This window comes from Taudactylus pleione, unplaced genomic scaffold, assembly GCF_031769625.1.
Source record: "Taudactylus pleione unplaced genomic scaffold, aTauple2 ptg000671l, whole genome shotgun sequence".
Taxonomy (NCBI): Eukaryota; Metazoa; Chordata; class Amphibia; order Anura; family Myobatrachidae; genus Taudactylus; species Taudactylus pleione.
Window position 1 is genome coordinate 5086702 of NW_028285073.1, and position 13637 is coordinate 5100338.

Genomic DNA, 13637 nt, shown 5'->3' on the forward strand with positions numbered 1-13637 from the left:
GCTGAGCTCTGGTAAGAGCTTCTATGCATAGCTCTGGTGAGGTGTAATTGCGGTCGTGCAGGGTATGGCCACTGCTGACAGGAGAGGGTGGGGGTAAGGTGTAATTGCGGCCATGCAGGGTATAGCCATCGCCGACGGGGAGGTGGGTGGGGGGGTATTCTCTCCGGGATCATTTTGCTCAAGGGGTGGGGTAGCCCCCCCCCGGGTGGCTGCCCAGTATTGTGTCAATGTGGAGATGAGGAATAACTGCACAGTGTGGCTGCGTAGGGGTGGTTTGCCTGGGGGGGGGGTAACTCCCATGGTGTGGCCATGGGAATTGGTTACCCATCAAATAGGACAGGTGCTCAGTAATGTTACACTAGTGGTGGGTAGTACTTTTTGGCACCATTATATGTACAAATTTGGCCCATTATTACTGGAGTAGCTGTGATGAGTTCCCTCCATTTTACTGCAGCCATTTTATGGACTAATGCAGTGTGTAACAGCTGAATAGCACACAGAGCTAAGGGCTCGATTCAGACCCGCTGCTAGATGCGTTCACACGCAGCCGTCAGATGCTAAAGTATGCAAATCCTGCATTCACACGGTAAGACATTAGTACACCCACTATGTCTTAGAGTGCGATTGCAATCTTCGTTACACATGTCATCTCCAGGAAATGTAACAATGAGTAACATAAAGTACCATTGCAGCTGTACACAGCACTTGTGGTTGACCATACCCTTCCGAAAGCACTGTCATCGCTGGAGTCTGTAACACAGCCTGTAACAGGTGACGTGTACTATGATTCTGCATCTTAATTATGCATGCCCTTGAAACGCCGTTAAAACGCTCAGACATGCCCATGCCTGCGTTCGCACTACCGCACCCCCGTTTTCATCTACCTCCCCCTGTCACCACCCACAAACTGCTCATCCTGTCACTCATTCTAGCGAGCCGTCTATGTTCTGTCTAGAAGCAGGAAGGCAAGCAGGAAATATCTGTGATCTGATAGGCCCCGAAATCTAGTCAGGGTCTGTTATTTATAAGGAGGGGCGGGAGGGGGGAAGTGGAGCATGGAGTAGGAGGGTTTGTTCATCTGTAAACTGTCAAATTATCATTGAAGAATTTTATTTTATTATTTATACACCCAGTTCTCACAAGCGTGACCACCTGCTGCACACTCCATGACCACCATCTGCTGCACACTCCATGACCACCATCTGCTGCACACTCCATGACCACCATCTGCTGCACACTCCATGACCACCGTCTACCGACTGCTGCACACTCCATCCAAAAGAAGCATCTCTCCTGCTGAACAGCCCCCTCAGGAACTGTGCAACACCGAACTTCTGCTGCACATCTAGATCTTCCCAGGAGTGATCCCGTCATTTACATTGGGTGAGTACTAAATTCCCTTTCCTTCAGTCTTTCACATGTTACTCACTGAATAGATGACTAAATAATTTTTGACCCATTGTGTTTTTTAAAAACAGGTAAACCTTTCACAGCTGTAACCACCGTCAGCTGCACACTACGTGACCACCGTCTGCCGACTGCTGCACACTCCATCCAAAGAAGAGTCTCTCCTGCTGAACAGCCCCCTTAGGAACTGAGCAACTACGACCGTCTGCTGCACATCTAGATCTTCCCAGGAGTGATCTTGTCATTTACATTGGGGTAAACAATTTATTTTCACAAAACACCTTCTTACACTTTTATATTTTTTAACATAATTTTTCTGTATAGATCAGTTATATGTATGGATTTTTTTTTTTTTTTTTTTAGTGTTTACTGCATCTCAACTGTAAAATGAAGCGTAACTCACGTGTAACAAATACTGCTATTCAAGAAAATCCAAAACATTTTTTTACAAAGCCTACTGAGGTAGACTCAGAGTCTACTGAAGAGAAGAAAGGTCCATATGTACCACCAGCTGTGACGAAGAAATTAATGCATCAACATCAACAAGTTGTTCTGAAAACGGATCAATTAGGACCTCTGCTATAGTTCATCTTCAAGTCATGACAAGAAGAAAATTCAAACTGGAATGGTGTAAGGAACTTCAATGGCTGGTCTATGATCAGACCACTGGTATTGCAAAATGTAATATATGTTCCTCAAAGATTGTACAAGGTTATACAGGGTCATTCAAGCTTGACAGCTTTCAAAATCATCAAAAATCTTATCAGCATCAGAAGTTTGTAAAAGCTCAAGATGTGCAACTTGCTCCAGAAGCTACCCCTTGGGCTGCATGCATAAAGAAAATGAACGAAAAGATGTTTAATAATTTAAAAGTTCTTTTTAATGTGGCCTACTAAATTGCGAAAATAACAAGCCCTTTTCTGACTTTGAAGGTTTACTGAAATTGACAAGAAAATTGGGGGTTGAAACAACAAATGAATTATGCCAATGATTAAAGATGTAAAGAATTTATCTCGTCCATTGCAGCTGTTATAAGAGATAATTTGATTTCTGAATTAAAAGAAGCTAAATATGTTACTATACTACTTGATGGATCAACTGATAATGCTGATGTTGAAGATTTAATAATCTATGTGAGGTACATCAAGAACAAAGCTGTACGTGACACATTTTTGTCAGTTGTACCTCTTGAAAATGCAACAGCAGAAAGCTACTTAAACACCATGGAGAAGGAACTATGTAAACTAGGACTTCTGCAATCAGTGTACAACAATCAACTAATTGGTATTGACACTGATGGTGCAGCAAAAATGATTGGTGCAGAAAATGGCCTTGTACAGAAAATTAAGCAAAAAGTGGATCATGTTATTGGTGTCCATTGTATTGCACATAGATTAAACTTGAGTGTTCTATCTTCGGTCAAAAATGCGATGTACATGCTGGACCTTGAAGATGCTATTTAATTTCTATCAGCAATCTCCAAAAAGAATGCGAGAATTGAAAGTAGTATCCAAAAACCTGGAAATCAATATTAGAAAGTTTCAATACTTGCATAATATTCGATGGGTTGCAAGCAAAGTGTGTGCTGTCTCAGCACTTGTTACAGATTGGAAGTGTATTACCATTCACCTGGAAAGTGTGGCAGCACAAAATGATACCGCTTCATCAGTTGCAAAAGGTTTGTTGAAAAAACTCACTGATTACAAGTTTTTGCACATGTTGCACTTTATATTGGACTAACTGGTGTTACACAAAAATATTTCAATGTTGTTTCAAAGGGAAGAGCTTTTCCTGAGCACAGTCGAGATGCATGTAAAAACCACAATCTCATCACCGCAATCACTTAAATCTTCCAATGGAGTATATGAAGAAAAATTCCTGAATGATACTACTTTAACTGGGAAGTATGAAGACGTGCCGCTGCATGGTATAAGTAGTTTGGCATCATCTTCTGTCCAAACAGACAAAGAAAATTTAATTGAAAATACCGTAAAATATTTAAAAGAGAGATTCCTCACCAAGCAAGAAATTGAGAAATTCACTACAATTTTCGATACATTCACATGGCCAACTGAAAGCAGCTTGGAAAGTTATGGTGTTCTTGAAATAACAAAACTAGCACTTCATTTTAAAAAATTGTTGCCAACAGATAAAGATGGTTTCTGTGAATCAAGTCTACTTAATGAGTGGTATGACTTCAAAGTTCTTGGCAAAGGGAAAAAACTGAGTGAACTTCTCCAGTTAGCACTAACTCATGGAGAGAGATTTCCGATTCTGGGAAGATTGTTGTGCATTGTTTCTGTGTTGCCAGTTTTCATAGTGTCCTGTGAGGATTCAGGGCCTGATTCAGAGCCGCTCGTAAGGGGCTGCTCGTTCGCTCCGAGCGATGTTCGCACAACTGCGCATGCGTATGGGTTGTAATACGCATGCGCAAACGATTCATTGTGGTCGGAAATTGTGTGCTCGCAAAATAGCGAATGCCTGCTAATTTGAGTGACAGAATGAGGCGTTTGTGGGTGGTAACAGGGGAAGGTGCTTGAAAACGGGGAGTGGTGATCCGAACGCAGGCGTGCCAAAAGGTCAAAACGGGCGTTTTAAGGGTGTGCATAATTAACAAAACAGCGTCATCGACCACGTCACTTGGTTGTTTCTTAGCCTGAACTGTTCGCGTGATTGCGTTAGAAAAATCCAACCACAAGCACTGCGAGCAGTTCAGATGCCTTTCGATGTACTCGATTAATCAAATAAATAGCGGAGATGACGTAGGATGCGAGCGGCCAGGGGACGTTTTTACAAAATAGCGAGCGCATATTTCGTTCGCTCTCTCAGACATAGAGGCGTCAACAGACCGCAAAGAGAGAGCGCTCAATTTAAATAGCCGGCCCCTTTTTCTGAACGAGCGAGCGCAAATAGCTAAGATCATCACTGCAAGATGAAGGTATAGGTCATCTGATGATAGTTAACATGAACGGTCCATCCACTGAAGATTTCAATCCAGACAAGTCTGTAGACAAGTGGTGCTTCAACTCGAAAGGAACACGGCATGTACATGGGCACAAACACCATAAATAGGTTAGTGATGGCCACTACTTTGTAATGCTTGTTCTGTTTTCGTTATGTTGCTTTACCTTGTATAAGGTTTCAGTTATGTTTTTTTTTTTGGGAGGTGGTCTGGCTCCTAGATTTTAGAAAAATTTGTCAAGCCCTGATGTATGGGATGTACTGGCTATACTGAAAGCCAGGCAGTGGAGTAATCCATTATTGGGACCCCAGAAGTGTCCAATTAGTCACTCCACTGGTTCCAATATAATGGACATGAATCTCTAAGATTACTGCCTATAATACCAAAGTAGTAAATAAATAACACACAATTTGTAAATAAACTTTAATAGAATAAATCCTCATTTATCTAATAAAATATAAAAATTATATATTTTTTTTCCTTCACTTTTATAATCTGCTGTAGTCCAACTGGATACCCTTTCCCCGGATTCCTATAAAAACTACCCATCTACATACTACGAATGATCTAAGCAAAGTGATCAAAGCTGGGACTCCTGCTCCCATCCTTTATGTTTATTAGCAGACTCTCCTGTTCTCCCCCTATGGGGAAAATGTAATAACAAGCAAGATGCAGTCCTCGGTGTGATCCGGAGAGTCTACCTTTATTTTTAAAAGCAGCAATAATTTAAAATAAAAAATCTGGAATTATGTTGATGCCAGCATCTCGCAGTCTTATACATTGTGTGGACTACCTTGTTTTTACTCTGTTTATTAGGCCACTGAATTGATTCAAGAATTTAAAACTAAGTGCTATCCCTCTGAGGTGCCTGATGAAGCCTTGGATTATTCTAAAGCATTAGATAGACTAAACATTTTGAGAGGTAGACAATCTAAGAAAGGTGGGGATGGTTTAGTTCTCACACAGCTATCCAGTGATATCCCTGTGGGACATAGTACTAATATTGAGTTGAGCAATATAGGTAACTCTGAGATTAGCAATGAGACTATGGGCCTGATTCAGAGCCGCTCATAAGCGGCCGCTCGTTCGTTCCGAGCGATGTTTGCACAACTGCGCATGCGTACGGATCGTAATACGCATGCACGAACCAGTCAGTGCGGCCGAAAATCGTTTGTTCGCTAAATAGCGAATGCCTGCTAATTTGAGTGACAGGAGGGGGCGTATGTGGGTGGTAACAGGGGAAGGTGCTTGAAAACGGGGAGTGGAGATCCGAACGCAGGCGTGCTTAAAGGTCAAAACGGGCGTTTTATGGGTGTGCATAATTAATACAGCAGCGTCATTGACCACATCACTGGGTTATTTTATAGTCAGAACTGCTCGCAAGATTGCAGTAGGAAAAACCAACCACAAGAATAGCGAGCAGTTCATACGCTGGTCGATGTACTCGATTAATCTAATAAATAGCGGACATGACGTAGGATGCGAGCGGCCAGGGGGCGTAGTTTTACAAAAAAACGACCGCATGTTCGGTTCGCTCGTTCAGACCTAGAGGTGTGAACAGACCGCAAAGAGCGAACGGTTCATTTGAATAGCCACCCCTTTTTTCTGAACGAGCGAGCGCAAATAGCGTCCGGCTCTGAATGAGGTCCTATGTTAGATGCTGTCATTGATAATAGACTCAGTTCCAAATCTAAACAGTGGGGGGGCTTTGGGCCTGGTCCCAGATTCACTTCCAAATATAATGTTTCAGCTAACAAAATCACCAGCATAATGAAGAAGAATCACAAGTTACTATTTACAGATCCGGTTCTGGCTCAGTGTTTGGAAGAGAAACCGATGGTTGTGTTTAGGAAGGCGAATAATTTGAGAAGTATACTGGCTCCTAGCTTCTATAATAATCCCCAGAATCAAAAATCTGCAGTTAGACAGAGAACTATTACAGGTTTAAACATCTGTGGCTTTTATAGATATAATCATAATAAATGCACCACATGCTTACATGTAGCAAATAAAACTGTATTTTCCAGCCAATCTAAGAAAGAATTTAAAATAGATGCATTTATCAACTGCAATACAGACTTTGTTGTTTATTTGTTATATTGTTCTTGCAATATATATTATGTGGGGCGCACCGTGAGATATTTAAAGTTTAGATTCATGGAACACAGGAGGAATATTCTTAATAAGTGTGCAAACCATAGTGTTCCCAGGCATTTCTTGGAAAGCCATGAAAGTGATCCTTCTGGTTTGAGAACACATACCACATACCAGAAGTTTGTTCTGGGTTAGAACACATACCTATTACCAATCGGGGTGGCGACAGATTTAGAACATTATGTCGCCAAGAGGCATCTTGGATATTGAAACTTCAATCATTAAAGCCACAAGGATTGAATGAAACAATTGACCTTGAATTCATTTAGAAACTATTGGGAGGTTCTCCCTCTTTCTTTTTCTGTTCTTTCCATTAAATCCTCTCCTAGTATATAGAGTATATATGGTGTACTTTAGCCTTTTCTCCTTTTTTTTGTTTATTGAGGTTGTTTCTCTGTTCCCTATTTTGGAATCACTTAGGTAATATAACACATCAAGTTCTTGTTTGTTCATATTTGTGATTACTTATATATTTTTATATTTTATTTTTATATTTTTTATTAATATATTGTCCATTAATACATATATATTTTGCATTGTAATTATTAATCATTAATTTATGTGCTGTAATGGATTGTATTTTATTACTTCATTAAGTTTGGGTGAATATGAACAATGAATTTAATCTTGCTTAATTGTCTCTGTTTTCCTCCCTATTGGTGATATCATTAGATTTGAAGGGAGTAGTGGTGTTTGTTCTAATTGATTATTTAAATTCACCTGAATTCTTTGCTTGGCAGCACTATAAGGTTGGGTTAAGATTGACCCTCTGAACACATCCGCCTCTTGAAAAAGCCGCCTAGTGCGGAGAAACGCGTTGAGGGCACGGTTGTGCTTGCAGGTGGTGTGACTCCATCCCCCATTGTTTGTTGCAGTACAAGAAATTTGCCTGCCTTTTCCCCTCTCCAGCAGCAACATCGCTGGTTCATATACAGCGGTCTGCCGGGATACACGTGAGGGAGGCAGCTGATTTGTACCATGAGATTATCAGTGCTGAGAAGGGGTCAGTCCCAATTCTATCTCCGGAGGAAGTTACAGCAGCCACTGACGCCACATACTGTTAACCGCTGGAGCGGTTCAGAGAGCAGGAGACCTTGTTGGGTTATTCGCTTCGTTTTCCATCTCTGAGAGGCACTGTTGGCAGCCACGGAGGCTGTAGATTGATCACTGCCGGAGTGGCTCGTACCATTAGAGGATTGTGAGTACTGTTGAGCCTTTATACACAATGTTGCTCCAGTACTGCTCTGTTACCAGCACTTCTTTCACTTGAAGTTCAGCTCATAGGTACTGTGGTCCGACACAAGTGTTGCCATTACTGTGAATTTGTGGCTTGTCTGTAACACAGTGTTACAACCACTGGGAACATCATCCATTATACTATTGCATGCAGAGTTACCATTGTGCACAGTTTCTTATCATCTGATTTGGAAAAGGACTTTGGCACCCTTTATTATAGGGGACTGGAGATCACTATCCACCGGCTGCCTTATCGATATCTATATGCATTATTGTTATTCTGTACATTATGTTTTTTAGGATTGTATTTCTTTTTAGGAATCCCACTTAGGGATAATTTATTATATTTATTATATGTGCATATTATACAATTAAAAACATTTTTATTCTCTATCTGCTGTGAGATATTAGCGCCATCTATCAATTGTTTGACTTTTCTGCTCTCACCCTTTTTGTTTCATCAACTTCAAATTTCTGTTTCTTTGTTTCAAGTTCATTTGTAGAAACCCAACTTTTTGTGTGGGTACCACGGTATGTCAGCCATACTCCAAGCAAAAAGTAACATTTCCTGGGAGAAAAGGGAACTTTTTTAAAAAATGCGGGTGTTCACAAACTTGAGGTAATATTCAGATAGTATGGTGAGTAGTCCTAAGTAGTTTGAGAGTTTTTACTGCAGTCTCTCCCTTTATATGTGTGTAGTGTGGAATGGTATTTTTCTCTATATAGTGCTGCCAGCAATGAGTTGTGTCTTTTTCCAAGGACACAGGAATATACTATAGAGAGAAAATATGGTTTTGCTGGTGCAAATATATAAAGAACTTATACTTTTAGGTGGATATAGAATGGATAAGTCACTAATATTGTGGTTAGTGGGTATGCTGTGAGATTGGCCACAAGAGGGATGTATATGGATAAGTTATTTATTCTGACATATTGAAACAAACAATTTAGATAAAAAGAAATAATTCCATATAGTGTGATTTAAACAATAATAAATGAATGCATATATTAGTAATAAATAAATCCTATATCTATTCACATAAAAAAATCTGCATAACAAATAACAGGAAATATTGTGGCAGAATAAATTGTGTGTGGTCTTTGGTTAGTAAGATACAGTTCACTTTTTTTCCTTTTTGGCACGGGATGTATAAAGTCTTATAATGTCCTAAAAATGATCCTTGCATAAAGGCTCCTGTCTTTAATATGGTGACAATATTGCAGTATAAAATCTTTTAGGTGTGAGCCTGCGTTGTATCGAGGGGATACACTGACGCACTGGCTCTTACCTTAGCCCAGTGAGGCGGTCGCCTGATGTTAAAGATGCCTCCGGCATGTAGGCAAGTATAGTGTACGGGGGCTGTTGGATGCCTCAGCTGTGCTGGTATGCTCCTCCGAGATAAAGATTTTCAAGTTCCTCCGCACTGTGTTAGTTGGTGGTGCTCCCCGGTGTCCCTGTAGCTCAGCTGAGCTCAATGCCGGATGGGTTCTCCTGGGGAGAATTATACCCCTTTTACACCAACCGAATAACCCGGGGTATTGCCGTGTCGACCCGGGTCGATGTTCTGTGTGAACGGCTCCCAGAAAAATTTCCCGGGTTGATTTACCCGGGAATCTTACTCGGATTGAGAGCAGGGTTGAACACGGGTTGTTCCCGTGTCATGTGGCAGTGTGAACGGGTGCTACCCGGATTATTTTACCCGGCTACATTCTGCTATTAGCTGATTGGAGCTTCTGGGGCACTGGCAGATGATGTCATTTGTCAGGGCCCTGCAGAGAGATACACATGCAGCCATTACTTGCCTGCCTAACCTCCTGCACACAGCCTGAACCACAGCCTGACCAACTCCCACAAAATGCAGGCTGATACACAGGCTGCCACAGTCAGAACTGCAGCCTGTACCACAGCCTGACCAGCAGCTCCAAACGCAGGCTGAAACACAGCCATAACAGCAGCCTGACCCACAGCCTGTTGCTACAGCAGCATGTGTGCTGCATCTTACTGGACTGATGCCGATATCCGAGAGCTACTGCTCATCAGGGCGGAGGAAGAAATTGAACGCCAGATGACCGGCACAGTGAAAGATGCAGTAGTGTACCACAATATAGCCAAGATGCTGGAGTCCCGAGGGATAAAACGCAGGCAGCAGCAAGTGGTCAATAAATTGACGGCCTTGCGTAAGCAGTTCACTAAAGTGCACGATCATAACCGCAACAAAAGTGGTGCAGGCCGCAAGGAATGGGTGCATTACCAATTGTGCTACAGCGCTTTTGGAAATACAGCGCTTTCAAACCCCATAACACTGTCCTCAATTGCGCCATCCTGCTCCAGCCAGCAGGAGGATAGTCAAGAGGTACCGGCTACACAGGTTACCCTGCCGTCCTCGCGAAGCAGACCAACATCACAGCTCCTACTGACCGATGAACTTGGAGAAGGTAGTGGGATGGATTCATCTGTGAATGCTGACAGGATGGATTCATCTGTGAATGCTGACAGTATAGCTTCCACCATAGATTAGGTAGTTGAGACAAGCTCAGAGACTGCGCCCCCTAAAAAGACCCTCCGCTACGCGCTAATAGTAAGTATTTTAAAAAATAAAAACACCCACATTACACACACACACACTACATTCACTTAAATCCAAAGGGTAACTGTTGCAGAGTGCTGCTAGCATGCAGGTAGATAGAAGGCCACAAGCACATGTACGCAAACACCACTGCTATCTTTACGTCGGCTCAGTGCATATTATATTTTTGTTTTTGTTTTTCCCCTTTGCAGTCTACAATGTGCCACCCAAAAAGAAGAAGCTCAACAGGTCGGAGCAAGCGGCTAGAGCGATGACTTCTGTGATCGTGGAGCATCTCCGCGAATTGGATGCCGATATTCAGAGGCAGGAGGATGCTAGATTGGATTGGTTTCTAGAGTCCGAAAGGGAAATGCAACAGTCATTTATGATGCAATTAATGGATATGCAAGAGAGACAGATGTTGTTTTTTGAGCGCACATTTGGTCGTGGCTATCCAAACCAAACACAGGCATTACCACAGGCCCCAGTGTACCCAGAACACAGATTTGGGCAGTGCAATATGGGACCCAATTATTACAACCCTAGCACTAACCCTAACACAACACAAACAAACCAAGAGTCACCACAGTATACAGTGTATAGGCAATTGCCGTAAACATGGCCATTTTAAATATTTTATCGTTGTACCAATCGGTACATGTTCTATTTTAGTTTTTTTTTTATGTTGTGTGGCTAAAATTATAATGTTTATTGTGTGAAGGCACTTTTCATTTTTTTATAACTTTTATAGTATATTGTTTTCCCCGCACGGATTGGCACTTTTCTTTTATACTGGGCATACGATGTTTGACATATGTTTTATACTTTTTTTTATACTTTTTCAACAAAATAAGAATGTGTTAAAACTGTTCTATTAAAAAACACAATATATGCACATGGTTAAAGTGAAAAAAACAAAAACTTTAAAACCAAATAAACCAAAAACATGTTTGGAATATGAAATTTTGCCTTTTTATTTTAAATCAATGGGAAAAGCAGGGATTACCCGGGTTCAGTGTGAACGGGGCAAACCCGGGAATAACCCGGGTCGAGTTGAAGTGTGAACGGGGTCTGAAGCCGAGTGCGACCCGGGATTGACCAGTGTTCAACTTCCAGGGTCAGACCCGGGATTTTGGTGTAAAAGGGGTATTAGTATGTCTCTGTGTGGAGTGTGAATCCGGGTTCAACGCGTTTCGATCTCCAATGGGAGGTGATCTTCGTCAGGGCAATTTGATTGGCTGTCTTTCTCACTATCTTATATGAGAGACTGTTTCCTTATTGGTTAAACATGTTGTCAATAAATTGGTAGTTTGTTTGTATCATTTTGTATCACTTGTGTTTTAAACAGGCGTTCGATACTGTGTAGTGTTGCCAGTTTAAAAAGAAAAGGATGCTGCGTGTTTGTTTTGACTAAAGTGCGATCTAGATAAAAAATTGTATGTTTGATTTATGTCGCTTGCTGAGTTTTTACCGAGCAATCTATACAATATGGTTTTGCCAGTTTAAAAAAGAAGAGGATGCAGTATATTTAGTTTCAGCTAAAATGAAATCTAGGAAAGTGAGTGTTTGTTTATTAGCGTGCAACTAAAATGGACATCTGATTTATCAGGAATGTGGTAATTGGTTGTCAGGTTAGTTTAAACATAATAGTCCTAGAGTATATATTGAGTACCGTAGATTACGGAATTTTGACAGATGATATGTATTTATTATTTTGTAATGGTTATATTTAATTACTTAAATAGATTGATTTGAATTTTTAGATGTGATTAGACAAATTAATTTCTAGTAGTCTATGATAGGTTGGTTATCTGAGTTGTGGTTCTGGTAGTTTATTTGGGAATATGGATATTGGGTGTTTAAAAAGACAATTAATATATTGAGGTAGTTTCTTGTTCAAAATGTTCTGATTCTTTGGAAGTCTGTATTGGATTTATTTTAATTTTTTTTGTTTTTCTTTCAATTTGTGGTTTGCATGTTTTTTTCATAGAATACTAGAAATTATGTGTTAGCAGATGTGTTGCCAGACACTATGGCCTGAAAAAGGACCTGCTATTTTATTATCTGAAAGGACAAGGAGGTGGCACAGCTGGAAGGAAACCAGTCATTCCAGAAGATGAAGAAAGTCAACTAGAGGAATCGTTGAAATGGGGTTTCGGACTAATAGAATAAGAAGTGAAGGACACCATTAAAAAGTATGTGACTGAGCACAACATTAGTACTCCTTTCACCAACAACAGACTAGGAGAAGACTGGTTCCAAATTTATAAGAAATGCCATGATTTGACAGTGAAGAAACCTGAGGCATTACAGCAAGCTAAAGGAGATGTCACAGATGACCCATTCATTATCTATACTGTAGCTTGGCATCAACCTCCCAAATCACAGCAGATAATCATTCAGGGACTTCTGCTGGACAAGTTGCGCCTTCTGCAGTAGAGAACTTTATGCTGGAGAACCTGGGCCTATGGATGAACAGGTGACCCTTTCACGAAGAAGCCTATGGAAGAGTCCCAAAGAGCAAAGTTTTGAAAAACTTTTCCTTGAGAAACTGTCACCAAAATCAACTCGGTCTACCAAAACAAGTCATCGAGTTGATACAACTGCAGTAGTAATAACTTCTGCTGAATGTACTCGGACAATAAAAATGAAGGCTGAAAGCAAGTCAAACCAGTGCTAGAAAATTATTGGAAAATTACATCAGATAGTGATGTGTCATTGGGCCTAGATATGCTAGATAAAGATGAGCTCAAGGGGCCATAGAAGTAAGAGAAGTAAGATTTGCCGCAGAATGCCTGTCAGATTAAAACATTTATGAAGTACAAAAAAGCATTTCTTAGTCAAATATATATGCAGTGTATTATGACCAAACATTCTATCTGGGACAGATGCACCGTTGTTCAACAAGGATGATAATGAGAAAGATTTGATGGTAGTTGAAATTATGTTTTTAAAGTGGATTGAAGAGGATCGCTATTGATGGCCGAAGAAAGAGCAAGCGGAGGTTGTTGCAAAGTCCACTAAGGGGTGTGGTCATCTGACCAGAGAGGAGTGGTCAGCCATTAAAGAAATGCCATAGTATAGTATATAAATAATAAAATTTACTTTTCAAATAAGGCCAGTTTCACATTTATCATTGGTCCACATTATACTAAAAGGACATAGCATCATCTTTATCACAGTATCCCCATGTGCAGCCCTTAAGGTGCCTACACACTTGGCAATCTGCACACGATCCTACGATGTGTACAATTTCCCTTGAAACTCTTCCCCGGCAGCTCTGCACACGATTTGGTGTTTAAAGTAGGGAT

At 40.9% G+C, this 13637-nt stretch overlaps 1 pseudogene; it reads left to right on the forward strand.

Annotated features, from left to right (window-relative positions):
* Positions 1–1794: 1794 nt before the first annotated feature.
* LOC148478205 (zinc finger protein 862-like) lies at positions 1795–12498 on the forward strand (annotated as a pseudogene).
* The last annotated feature ends 1139 nt before the right edge of the window (positions 12499–13637 follow it).